The following is a 14,169-nucleotide window of genomic DNA, read 5'->3' as shown; positions in this document are numbered from 1 at the left end:
AAAAATAAAAACACTTCATTTCAGTCATTATTTCATTTGAACCATAATAATTATTATTTATTTTTTTTAAACGGTCTAATTCCTCTCATTTAGTAATATTTAGTAACCACATTTTTAACCATAGTTGGTTAGCACTGGCTGTGCTAAGCCATGACACCAGTGATGTTAAGTTTATATATATATTTCATTACAACGGCTGGGAAAGTAATCGCATCTCAGTGTCAATGACAACTTTGGCCTCCAATGATCATTAAAATCACATAATCATATTGAAATGACTAAAATGCCATTTGTCACGGTATGTTGCCATGCTGGAATGGTTGGTCCCGTAATGGCTTCTGGACTGTGTCCCCTCCAGACCCCTTTTGTGCATTGTGTGCATTCTGTAAACAATTGTGCCGCATTCTTGGCCATGCGTCAACGCCCAGTGGTTGCATTTCCAGAACGGAACACGGTGCTCAGTCGGACTTGCAAGAGTCACAAGGCTGGTGACTGCTCAACATGAAATACGGAGTAGATGAAGTAGATGCCTGTTGTGAAACGGTATCAGAAAGTTCACCGTGCTTGTGAGTGGGTTAACAGCTCTGTGTGTGTGTGTGTGTGTGTGTGTGTGTGTGTGTGTGTGTGTGTGTGTGTGTGTGTGTGTGTGTGTGTGTGTGTGTGTGTGTGTGTGTGTGCGCGCACTGTTTGTTGTCTCCAGATGGTAAATATATAATTTTAGATATGCTTAAGATTTAGTTTGAATCAGCGTGATTGATTTGCCACAATGTTTTTTTTCCCTTTTGCAATAGTGTTAACACTGTATGCTTACAGCCATTATTCAGAAATTGGCAGTCTCAGCCTGAGTTTTACAATGTGGGAGAACTGTAAAGGCTACAGATGGCAAGCTTATTCTAGTCCCAGCACAAACTTTCATGATTTTGTACGTCTGCAAAGCTTTCTGAAAAGTATAACACTCACAAACATATTTGCAAACTTCTTCAGTCTGTCTCTCCTGGTTTTTTGAAAAGAAAATCTGAAATAAGTCGGCAAGCACAGTGATGTATTTTCTGTTGTTGTTGTTCTTCTTCTTTTGCCTCCTCTTCTTCTTTGCCGCAACGCCTACTTACATAGGTGAAGTGCAGATCAGACTGTAGCTGAGGTCCAGCAGTAAGCATGGCATAGAGCACGTGAAAGCAGACGCTCAGGTCAGGCTTGGAAGGCAGAAATTTGAAAAAAAAACAACAACAAATATTATATACCAATCAAAAGAGTGACAGAAAAAAAAAAAACAATAACCCCAAATTATTTACATTTAAACCTATTTAACCCTTTAATTTTACTCAGATCGGGGCTGTGAAAATCACAAAAGTCTTCAGCTTTCTTTTGCGTTGCTAAATGTTTGTTGTAGACACAAGCCGCATAGATATTTGCTGTGTGTCAAATCATAGATAATGTTGCAAGTCGGAAGGTTGTGCTCCAGGAGTCAATGTCTTGTTACTGTTAGAAATTAGCTCAACTAACAAGCTGCAACGCTCTTGCTGCCCCGTCACACTTGTAATCCTCCAGCACATGTTGCATCAGACAATGTACTTGGTTTCCACACGATGCAGTGAATCTAAAGAACCGCCGTTAACCGCCACCTCATGCTCAGACAGCACCGTGCAAATTGAATCGGCCGCTCCGGGCCGCTGCAATCGACGCAATGAAAGCAGACTGCAGAGATTGCAGAGTTCATTATTCAGCATTGCAGCACGTCAAGCATCACGCCCAGTCAACCTAAACCACCAACCGTCCCTGCCCAAGGAGTTGACGAGTGTCCATTTAATATGAGACCTCAGATCTGGGCAGCGTGGAAATTAAAGTGTCACTCTTCTTTTTAATTATAGCTGTTAGCCTGGAGAAGACGTCCTACCTGTCAATGTGCGTCAGTAGTCCGAGTGTAAGAATTTATCGAGGGACAAGTTCGTTTGCAAGTCGTGTTTTGAATTGAATGTGTTTTGCTTCACGGGGCACATGGTGAAGCTAAAAATAGAACATGCTCTATCCCCGCGGAAGCGTGTGCGTGACTTGGGAATGTTAGCTGAGCAGGTAGTAAAAACAAACGGTCTATAAACATGACATGTAAAGCTGTGATTAGCCTCCATTATGTTGCAGACAAATAAAATGGGATGATTGAAATGGATGATTAAAATATTTTAAAATGAAAGGCAGTTGAGAGACTGGAAAACAGAAAGAGATCCAACTTGTTTGTCCAACTATTTGACCTTCATCAAGACTTTAATGCAGAAGTGCCACCTGGGCCTCACTCCCAGACCAGGATTTGTCACTGGTTGGCTGCCGCAGGTGTGGTGGTCTCTCTTACATGTTTAGCACGTCCAAGGTGTTAGCTAGGTTTAGGTCTGGGCTGTTGACACAGGCCACTCCATCCTCACTACTGCCTCATTCTGGAGGTATTTTTTTAAGGACCCTTGGGGAAGACCACTATCATTTTGTAACATGGGGTTCGATCCAAGACTGTGGAAGTATATGGGATGTATTGCCTTTGGCTGCAGAATCTCATCCTGACATGCTACAGAATTAGGAAGAATTTGGGAATTAGGATATTTTGCACCTTGTAGACTTTCTTGACTATCTCTTGACTTTCAAGACATTCTGTTCAAGACATGTTAAGAAAAGTTATTATGAACGTAATTATCATTATATAGTATTTGTTATTTTGGGTAGTTTTGTCAGACCTATGATTTAGTACAGCTGTCTCACAGTTTTTTTTTATTTTTTTATTAATGTTTATTTCTAAGATCATATTGAAAAGTATAATCAGGTGAGTTACAGACTGGTGAGGTATTTTTGCAGGTGTTTTGCAAAACTATATGTCTAAGTGTAATTTCTATTTCAGTGTCCCATGATAATAGCATACATCCCATCATGCACTCAATACAGCTTTTTTGCCCAAACTCATATTTGCTTGTACTGCTCTTTTTTTCCCCAATCGGCTATAGGTAGGGGCCTGTGTTAGCTACATTTTTAAATCATCAGATTTTATGTATCCAATTGTTTGATATTGGTTAATATTTTCAGTGGTCAGCAACCCAAGAAATTAGATAACCCACCTAAACCAAGAGACACAGTGGAGGAGATGGATGTCAGAGAAAAAGAGGAGAGAGTTTAGCTACTCTTAACTCTACTGCTCTTGAACTAAAGCATGTTTCAATGCGTTAAGTATCTTCATGGATGTATAAAAAGCAAACATATCAACAAAGCAACCCTGCAGCCCGGCAGAAAAATACAGTAAATTACAATGTTATTGGAAAACTGCTTGGAGAATACAGGAGGCTCTTGCCTAGAATTCCAGCGCATCAAATCTTTTATTTATTGGCTTCATAATAGCAAGACATTTCATGAATGGGGAAATAAGTGGCTGCTAGATTGCGAGGCTTTACTGTGCACGTTAGTTTCCTCCGTAATGTTAGCAGTAGGTCTTCTTAAATGAGAAAAACATAACCGTGAGTCATCTTGCAATCCCCGGCTTGATGGCTCCATGATGACCCATGTCGAGGAAATTACAACACAGCCTGTTGGACTTTATTGTGTGCTTTTTGCTCGGAGTACAAATTGGATGAGATGTGTAAATATGAGAGAGCGAGGGAAGGAGAGAGAGCGAGAGAGAGACTGCTGTTTCCTCATTTTCTTCTTCCAGTCAATGGTTTGACTTATTTTATCTGGAAAATGACCTCCCATTAACAATTTAATAGAGAGGCAGTCTCGACTTTGGTGGCTAATACACAGGGTCAGCAAGAAAAAAAAAAATGTTAAAAAGGATCATGACTATACAGTGGGGCAAAAAAGTATTTGGCAGCCACCGATTCTGCAAGTTGTCCCACTTAAAAAGATGAGAGAGGTCTGTAGTTTATATCATTGGTACACTTCAACTGTGTACCAACTTATTAATGTATTTATTGGCAGTCTGTTAATTTTTTTTTTTTTTTTTTTTTACCAATTTAACATTACAAATCAAGCCAAATTTTACACACTGGACCTTTAAAGAAAACACTTTAAAAAAAAATGATTGAAGTACTTAAACAACGTGATAGCTAGTAAGAAGTGGTGTAAGGTTGGAACGAAAGATAGTGAATGAACAGGTGAGGGATGAGGAGGAGAACGTCTTTGTGGACGTGGGCCAACAGTGACCCATTTCAGAACTGACAACGCTGGTTACTATTAGCATCTGATCTTTTCAAGTGCACCTTTTTCTGATAGTGAATGACCTCCAGAGGCAAATGATTAGCCCACATTAAAGCGCCGTCATGGTTGGATTGGCCCGCCAATACTTACTAATACCTGCTGTAGGTACTGGGACTAGAGCCCTTACCTACTGTAGGTACTGGAACTAGAGTCCTTACTCACAGCTGAGTAAGTTGGATCACAAATTCAAATATCACAGGCATCTTTCATGACACGCGTGTCGGTTTCTTTGTAAGTGAGTGTCTGGACCGGACGATTCCCTATTAAAAGCATGTGAAGGACAGTCAAGTGCTCTGCCGTGAGTGACAGATATTATCATCACTTGAGCCGCGGTGGAAATTATCTGATGAACTGGAGAAGACTAATGCAAGGGGTCTCTTAATTGTGGGTGTGCATCACTTTAACTTCAACAATACCATATACAGTGTGCAGTACCCCCCTACTCCCCACCCCCAATGATGTGATTACATGTAATTAGACCATGAGACGGACTCTCTCCCCGCAGCGAGCCTGCCTGCGGGCCAATCCAACCATGACACCGCTTTAATGTGGGCTAATCATTTGCCTCTGGAGGTCATTAGCTCTTGGAAAAAGGTGCACTTGAAAAGATCGAATGCTAACGGTAACCAGCGATGTCGGTTCCGAAATCAGTCACTGTTGGCCCACGTCTTCAACGACGTTCTCCTCTTCATCCCTCACCTGTTCATTCACTGTTTTGGTTCCAACCTTATACCACTTCTTACAGGCTAACACATTGTTTAATTACTTAAATCATTTTTATTTGAAAAAACAAAACAAAAAAACTAAAAGTCTTTAAAGGTCCAGTGTGCTTGATTTATGATTTTTTGTTTTTTTGAAACAACACATTGTTTAATTACTTAAATAATTGTTATTTAAAAAAACAAAACAAAAAACAAAAAGTTTTTGAAGGTCCAGTGTGCTTGATTTATGATTTTTTTTTAAAACTTAACATACCGCCCATAAACACACTAATAAATGTGTATACTTGCAGGACAATAAACGTAATTTGTTTTTCCCACCTTCAGAACAGTTTTCATATATATAAGAATATACTTAGAGCGATAAAGGTTTTGCCATCTTGCACCACCGTTTTTGAAGGAAGCCCTCCCGACAACGCACTAAAAACCAAACACGTTGTCGGGCAGGCTTCCTTAAAAATTTTACACACTGGACCTTTAAATACGTGTCACTCCAAACCCCTTTGAGAAATGGGACTGCAGATCAGATTAGTGGTCATATGTATCGCTCCGCTCCATGTTCAAATCATGTCGTATCACATCAGCGGCTGTGGCTCAGGAGGTAGAGCGGGTTGGCCAATGACCGAAAGGTTGGCGGTTCAAGTCGGCAGTCTGTCGTTGTGGCAAGACACTTAACCCTAAAATTGCTGCGCCTTGCATGCCAGCAGCCACCCGCTGGTATGCGAATGTGTGTGTGAATGAGAGGCCTTGTGGGGGTACCCTGAAGGTGCTGGAAAGCGCTATGTAAGTGCAGTCCATTTACCAGTCTTGCCACGGTCCGCAGGGTAGTCAGGTTGGTCGCAAAGTAAACTGGGTGAAGTGAGACATTTTTCTTCCTGATAAGACTGGAAGAGATTTCAGTATGTTAATTGTCAGTCCCGATGCCAGCGCGAGAGACTTAAAGAAAATCCCACACACTTGCTGACTTGGATAGAGTTGGGAGAAATAAAGATTGTGAGAAACGGATACTTTTTTTGTCTTCAGGCCGGGATGCTGAGTTGGTGTGACTCTTTCCGTTGCTGTTTCTAATCGATCAGTAACTTTTTAGTTTTAAATGTGAATAGCTTGAACTGATGTACTCAGGGTGAACAGAATGATGTGAGGAGTTATTTGTCGAAAGCTTGTTTTCCTGAGTTTCATTTTTGTGTCTGTTACTCCGCTTTGCATCCATTCAGGTAATGGATGTGTGCTCTCTGCTCTGTGGCCTTTCCTGTTTTTCTCATTTGTTAAAACTGCCAAAAATATAAAAGGCAACACGTTTATGCGTCAACTGAGACTTTAAATGTGTTTTTATGAGGAGGTCTAAATGAAGCAGGCCTGAATGTGTGAATGAATGCATGCTGTGACCAAATTGTGTATTTCTTTCATCACCTTGCATGTAGTGTTCAGAATTTGTTGGGTTGCTGCTTTGACTAAAAATGTCAAGATAATATGAACTTGAAGACTAACATTTTCCTTCTCAAGCCACATGAGCATATGTTTAAAACACAAATATAAGGAAGTGCAATTAACCCATAAATTCCCATTATCATGACATAGAAATAAAGGCCTGTACTTTCTACAAGGCTAGAAAGATTTATAGATACATAAATGTATGCTTCATTTAGTCATTCAGTTGCTTACATCTGTTTACATTTAGCCTTCTGCCCAGTTTGTACTATTTTAAAATGGTAAAGCAACATGCAGCGAGTCAAACTGAGCAAGATTTGCTACACAGAGCTTCAACCAACAAAAAGATCAACTGACAGATTAGACTTCTGCATCTTTTCCAAGCAGTCTGCCTCTCCTCCCCGTTCTTTCATTAATAATGCCTTGCCAGCTATTGGCGATGGGCAAGGAAATGCAAGTGGGAGCCTGTGACACCCCTTGTATTCACTGCGGTTATAGATAGGAACCCGCAGGACGTCTGTTGGCCAGTCTCACTGCGTGGTTTGTGTTGAGCCGTTTCGTAACTGTCTCTTTGTGTAGGAGTCCAAAACTTCTCCGCACCATTTCGACTGATCACATAACTCCTTCTCATTAGCCTCACAGATGGGGAAGTCAAGTTGTGTAATGTGTGAGGTGAGTTCTCTTTAGCGTAAAGCGTTTAGTTGTTCAGGCATCACGCGCGTGTGAAAACAAGACAGGCTGAAAGAAAATCTTGGTGTGTCAGAAAGAAACGGAGAATTGTTCCCCGATTAACTGAAGTGTCTGTCTGTGATAAAGGTAGAATGCCAAACACTGTCTGTGACTATTGAAAACACTCCAAATACACATTCTACGAGAAGCAAACATGACATTCTTTTTTTTTTTTTTTTTAATAAATAGTTTATTTGCATCTTGTGTTCTCTTTTAAAATTCACAAATGTCATTTAAACATGGATAAAACTGGGTATTTTTCAACATTGCGTGTGAAAATGCGTTAAAGTAGATGAAAGGAGGGGAAAACTTGACATAGAAGATGAGGAGACAGAAGAGGAATATGATTTCATTAGTTGGGTAACAGGGACAAGTCAAGGAGGGGGGAAAAAAGGCAAGATTGGTGAGTAAGCGATAGCTTGAAATGGCTAATGGGCTCATTAGGAAGCTCTTGGTCATGTAATGACCTGCTGCAAAATGGACATCTGGGCCTTCACACAGTTAGAGGAATGGACAAGAGTGTTAAATCTGCCTAGATGTATATAATATATGCTGTATATAAGACACTTGCGCACTGCAAGTGTAGATTGCAGGATGAAGGATAAAAAAACCCCAAAAAAACGACAACAAAAAAGAAACAGAACATGCCTTCCTAATGTAAAAACCTTGTCAAGTCCATAATGTTAAATGACTTTGTTTCTCTACCACTACCCAACATTCTTATTGCTTTGTCTGTTTTATACTGCTGGCCCTCCAGGCCCACTGGCAGTACCTGCCATGTTAAATTAGTATGCTGGAGACAGCAGCTGGGTCACAGGTCTACGGGTCACGCAGAGTCTGTGGGTGTTATCAGCCACTCAGGGGTCAAATGGAGGCATTTATTTATGTATTCAAGCCATGTTGACACCCCGCATGCTTCTGGCATGCATAGAGCTTATCTTTCAACCCAGACGTGCGCACACACGCTCACTCACATACCCGCACGCACACACACATGCGCACGCAGACGCAATTTCGCCGATCACAAAAATGCAAAAGTGTACTGCCTTGACAAGCAGATTAGCCTCTGTTGCATCTAGTTTAATGGCAGTGGCAGTGTTAGAAACAGCAAAAAAAAAAAATAACTGTATCGTATTGAGACGAGATGAACTGGCTAAAGCCGAGGAAGTGCAAAAACACGTCATTCGCCCATCCATTTTCTACACCTACTTACTCCTGCAGTCAGGGTGGCCGGGGTTTGCCGGAGCCTATCCCAGTCGTCTCCAGGCGAAGGCAGGTTCCACCCCGAGCAGTTATTCGTCCAAACGCAAATAACCGTTCACACTCACACCTGAATGACAGTGTAGAGTTCTGATTTCCAATTCACCTCACATGCATTGCTTTGGACTGCGGGAGTATGTCAGAGAACCCGGAGGGAACCCATGCACGCCAACTCCAAACAGAACGGGCCCGTACCAGGGGATTGAACCCACAGCCTTCTTGCTGTTGAGGCGATAGTGTTAACCACTTGGCATTTCACCTGTGGAACAAAATGTGGAGAAATACACATGGCTTATCCCGCCCATGTTGTACCCAGCTTGTCACCAGTGTCGAGTTGTTCTTGACGCTAAATTCTTGTTTATTTTAGATCGTAGTTATTACGATTTTTTTTTTCTTTTCTTTTAAATCAAGTAAACATGCAGACACCAAGACTGTGAACCACTTCAATGCTTTTGCAACCTCTGCCAGTTTTGTTTCGTTTTTCTTCCCCCCCCCCCGGGTGCCTTATATCCCGTGCTATTGACCAGTTCAGAAATCGGGAATCATTAGAGACTGTTTGTAAAGCCGCTGGTCCTTGTGGCGATAGTGGTTTCCATGACACCACCAGCTAGATGTTTCTATCTTATGATAGAAAATGCAACTCTAAAAGACTGGTGTAACTGTCACCCAAACGCACAGCTGTCTGATCGTAACTGATCCTTTTGATGTCGGTTCAGAAAGATGTGTGCTCTTCTGTGAGGCTGTCAAGGCTGTGATACAACCCGAGCTGCACAAGACCTACCCCAGCTGTAAACACACGAATAGCCTGAAGAGACATAACCAGCGTTTTTATTGCCAATCACCATCAACCAACAGTCACAGTTACCTTCCTAATGACAGCAAATCAGCTCAGCTGCAGTTTCATCTGCCTTTGATGTTCCATTTACAAAATGTTACAGAAATTTGATTTTTTTTCTTGGGGGGGGGGGGGGGGGGTTAGCTAGATAAAAACTAAGTTCAACTAATATATTTAGATAATCAGCATTTCCATTTCCAGGATTTAAATGGACCGGTGTTTGGAACGATGGTTTCATTTTCACGTGTTCGTGTCTGCACTCTCTACAAAGGGGGAATATCTGACTCTACAGTGGTAGGAAAAACAAAGTTTTTGGACACCCCTTGCATTTGTGATGTAATATATTGGGTTAAGAATCAGTCCTAAGTCTCCAAGTGCAGTTTATTTTAGTGCCTTCGCCAACATTTGCCCACATGCTGCACGTGCACCGTTCCGTCCAGCTCAGAACTGGATGTTCCAGCCCATGCAATGCATCCCAGGTTACAACAGTAAAAGAATTTGGTTCTCTTATTTTGTCTTATTAACAACAAATAACAATATAATTTCCATTTGTTTTTGTGCCTCTGGTGCAGCCACACCTTTTAAAATGCCAAAACAAATATTATCTGGCAATTGTGTAATGACAATAATTGAGATTGAGTAAAATGTTAAGGGTGTCTGACAACTTTTTGCACTACTATATTTGACTGGCATCATGTTTTTGAAAGAGGGAGAGACATGTTTCCCAGGGTTCTAAAACGTGTCAGAGCCCCACTTGTGGATAAACCCCTGACGCTTGAAAACAAACCTGCTCGCACACCAGTGATTTATTTTGCAATGAGATAGATTTTTAAATTGCACCAGAGGGAATTTGATGGTGCTCATCAGATAAGGCCTAATGCCAAATGCGACCAAATAAAAGGTGTAAAGACTAACTGTAATATTTATGGGAAGCAGTTAAATGTTTTTCCTTCTTCGAGATAAAAGATTAAAAAAAAAAGAGGCCCCACATCCCTGAGCTGTTCGGGAGAAAGACTCTTGTATCAAAGCATCATTTCCTTCCAGAGCTAAACAACTTGATATTTAGAGCCCTGGATTAGCAAAGCAAATGCACAACACCCCAAGTGCGAAAATGACAGATGCTTTCTCTCTGCCAGTGAACACAATGGTTTATGTTAATTGTCTCGCCACAGTTCCTTGTTTGACGATGAGTTATAAAAAAATAAAAAATAAAAAAAACTAATGAAATTATGTCACATAATATTTCACCCTCCCTGGAGACAATTTATTTCATAGCAAGATATTAGAGTGTTGAATTAGATTTGCAGTTGGTGCACTGTGGAGTTATGAAGCACTAATATGGACTAATATGAATACTACTAATATGGATGTTCAGTATGGGCCTGCTGCACTTCACTGCTTTGATAAACATTTCGCATAAACAAATCTGTGGCTCAGTTGGTAGAGCAGGCCCACGATTGAAGGGTTGAAGGATGGAGTCCATGCTCCGATTCTACACGTGTCCAAGTGTCCTCGGGCAAGACACTGAGCCCTAAATTACTTCCATCAATCAATAATGCAAACATTTCAGATTTCAAAAAAAAAAAACATACAACCACATGGTAAGTTGTTCTCAAGTAATTCTAAAGCATTTTGCATATATTCCCAAATATGTCCACCTTCAAGGTCTTTTGTGTGTGTGTGTGTTTGTGTGTATATACACATCTATACAGATAATGATCCTTAATACGTTACGAACGCAAAACTCTGAAATCATTTCCATAAATCAAAATGTAGTGAAACTTTTGATTCCTTGTGAATATCAATCAATGTTCACTGTGTGAAAATGCTTGTTGAAAGTTTGCTGGTGAAAAGCCCACAACTTGGTGTAATTACTGCACTGTCTTCAGCGTGACTCCCTGATTCCCACTATAACATGTTGGGGTGTTTGTCTGAGGCTCTTGAGTCTTGATCCAGTTGATGGGATTTTAATCGTCATCACACAGTGTGTGCTTGCACAGCGGATACATTTCTAGTTTTTTGCTGATTGCACGTCTGTGTTGTTCCTGGGGATATCAGCGTCATTAGTTATTTCCTGTGTTAATGGGGTATGGTTTGCCGATAGCTAATTTTGCTCGAAAATCCTTGATGTGACACTTTTTATCTCGGAACATTAATTTTAATTATGCGTTGAACTCAGCTGAATGTAAGCTCAGCTTACCTGTCTTTGATGGCAAGAGCAGACATTTTCAGGTAGAGAGAAGGAAATGAAAGGAAAGATCATATTTAATGTGGAAACTGTTGGAAATGTGTGAGTAAATGTGAGGTGCACGTCGCATAGCGTACAAAAGGCAACTATACACACTGAGAATTTGCAGCACCATCTCAATACAACTGAACATTAGCTATGTGCAGTCATAATAAGTCATTGCTGCATAGGTTGGTGACAAATTCAACCTATGCTGCTGAGGGACATTTTATATTGCTTTTGTTTCTGTTTGCAAAATGGAGATACTGTGATACTGATCCTGACAAACTGTATATTTAATTGTGTGAAGTTACGACACGTAAGTGATATTTTTCAACCTGGTCGTTACCTAATATTTGTTAAAGGGTCCCTGAGTCAAGACTGTTTCAGCTGTGAAGTGACAGTGTTTGTCAGGATGGTGCAGTTTTTCATTGCACTCGCAAGCAATAAACCTCAATAAACCCTCATAATGAATTAAAAAAAAAGAACTTAAATTGAAATGCTAGAGACAAGGTAACTTTAGAGATGTTGTTTGGAATGGGTTTGTGATTAGCTTTGTGGAACTAGGCAACACTCAAATGTTTTATTTTGATGTTGAAGAACAATTTTAATTGCTGCTCCAGTATAAGCAGATGTGAGCGCTGCATCTTAATAGTCTTGGGGCCAGCTCGTTCCAGCGTTAGGTCTCAGAACAGATGTGCTTTTTTCCCCTCTGCTCCTATCTACCCCCCCCACCCCCTTCAAGTCATGGTTCCCAACTGTAGCGTCCACTTTGTCCAGTCTCAGGGTCTGCGCACATTGTGATGAAATATTGATTCAGTCAGTCTAGTCATCACCACTTCTCAGCTGCTCATCAAATATATAAGAGACGAAGAGGGGGATAAAAAAAAACACAACAACAACTCTCAGGTTTATTTCCTCTCGCTGATGGGACTTTAGGGGCTGAGACAACTACTCAAGCCTGATCCTGTGCAAAAGGAAATCGATGGGTGGCAGCTGTTGATCGCGTGGAGAGGACTATTTACTGTCACATCACAAGCACAAGAATGTCCTGTCTGTTTGGGACCTTTAAAGGGATTTGTGAGCATTGTGCTAAACATATTTGCATATTTCTTAATTGATGGCACTTGTAACAATAACAAATAAAGATTCTTCTATTCTATTATATCCCATGAAATACACTTTTCAAGGTTTAAATCCAGCGGTAATCAGCATGCCATACCTTACTATACTCTACAGTAGACTGTATTTCTCTTTCCTGAGAGTCAATGTTGAAAAAAAGTCAATATTTAGGGTTGACTTCAGGGATTGCTGTTTCAGAATAAGGCAGGTATTAAATAGATAGATGATGATGAAGATAATGAAGTTTGTATTGGTCAAGCAGAATCAATGCCCTCGAGCCTCCTCTGTTGCCAGTGACAGAGCCATAATGACTTCTATGCTCTGGTCAGCTTTCGCTGTGTAAATTGCATACAGCCGAAAGGCCGAGCAGGCGACGTTTTCAAGACACTTGATATGTGTGACTCCTCGGCATGACATTTGAAAGAATGAACAGGAGAAGCAGACCAATTGGCTTTCAATTGCAGGAAATAGGCAAGAAACTCGTTAGTCTTTCTACCTCTGAGGAATGAGGAACAACACTGCCACTTAACTGGGACAGTAGAACTGGTAGCCATTAGGAAATTGCAGGTGACTTCTCTCACTTTTTCTTGGCCGTATTATGTGCAATGCACAAGATGCGCGTCACACATCTTTTTGTACTGCCAAGCATCAGGTTCATCAAAACCAAGATTCTATTGATCTGTAAGAGATCCTTTAATCAAATATAAATTATATATATATATATAATTTTTTTTTTTTTTAACCATTTCAAAGGCAGTAAGTTTACATAACTCAAACAACAACAAAAATAATTTTTGAATGCAAAGGAAAATTAAAGCAACTCTAGGTAACGAGAGGGTGGTTGTGCCGGCTGTAACTGCACTGTGTAACTTTCACACACGACCCGACACACCTTCCTGTGTCGTCATTACAGGACGAACCATTTTACGGCAACGTCACACGTTTATTTAGAGGCGGTCTTACATACTACTATTACAAATACATAAGATTGTAAAATGACGGAATGGAACCCAATAATTAACCTCGATGAAAGACGAAGTAATAAAAGTGTTGAACGTTTGCTACGACGTTATTGTCGATGTCTGTTTTGCATTTCGTATTGGTGTTTTTCCTGAACACATACGAGCGCTCCAGCTAGGAGACTATTTGTATTTTCTCACATCAATAAACTAGCGCTACAGCGTGTTTACTTCGTCACTTCGCCATTTCCGCCCAATCAATGCAACGTTGCGCCGTCTGAACCGCTGTTGTAGGCATTACAGCTACACGAGTTTATAACCTGTTATAATATTATAACCATTATACACCACATCATTTCCAAGCAATTTCCATCGACGAGAATGATGCGAACCAAGCGCAAAACACTGCCGTCTGTCTAAGCAATACACCCTCCTTGTTTGTGTAATTGTAGTTGTCACAGTTGTCATGTAACGCCTTGTCGGTGGACATATTTGCAAGCAATTCTTCAGGATGCCGGCTGTGTCAACAAACCCACGTGAAGGACTCGTATTTTTCCTCTTCACGACGCCGGCAAAAAGTATTTGCGGTTCTCAACCAGCAGGGAGTAGTAATGAGTCCAAGTTATCTAGAGCTGCTTTCAACGGTTACAACTTCTTTCGAGTTTT

General features: G+C 40.8%; 1 protein-coding gene across 3 annotated transcripts in view; it reads left to right on the top strand.

Moving 5' to 3' along the window:
- sgsm2 (small G protein signaling modulator 2) overlaps nucleotides 1-14,169 on the top strand; it is a 65,128-nt gene that overhangs the window by 10,182 nt on the left and 40,777 nt on the right. The gene's annotated exons all lie outside the window — the stretch shown is intronic.

The sequence above is a fragment of the Nelusetta ayraudi genome, unplaced genomic scaffold (genome assembly GCF_046127955.1).
Source record: "Nelusetta ayraudi isolate G7.1 ecotype Tasmania unplaced genomic scaffold, CSIRO-AGI_Nayr_v1 ptg000048l, whole genome shotgun sequence".
In the NCBI taxonomy this organism is placed as follows: Eukaryota; Metazoa; Chordata; class Actinopteri; order Tetraodontiformes; family Monacanthidae; genus Nelusetta; species Nelusetta ayraudi.
The sequence above is the reverse complement of the archived record's forward strand: the minus strand, read 5'-3'. Positions and strand labels throughout refer to the sequence as shown.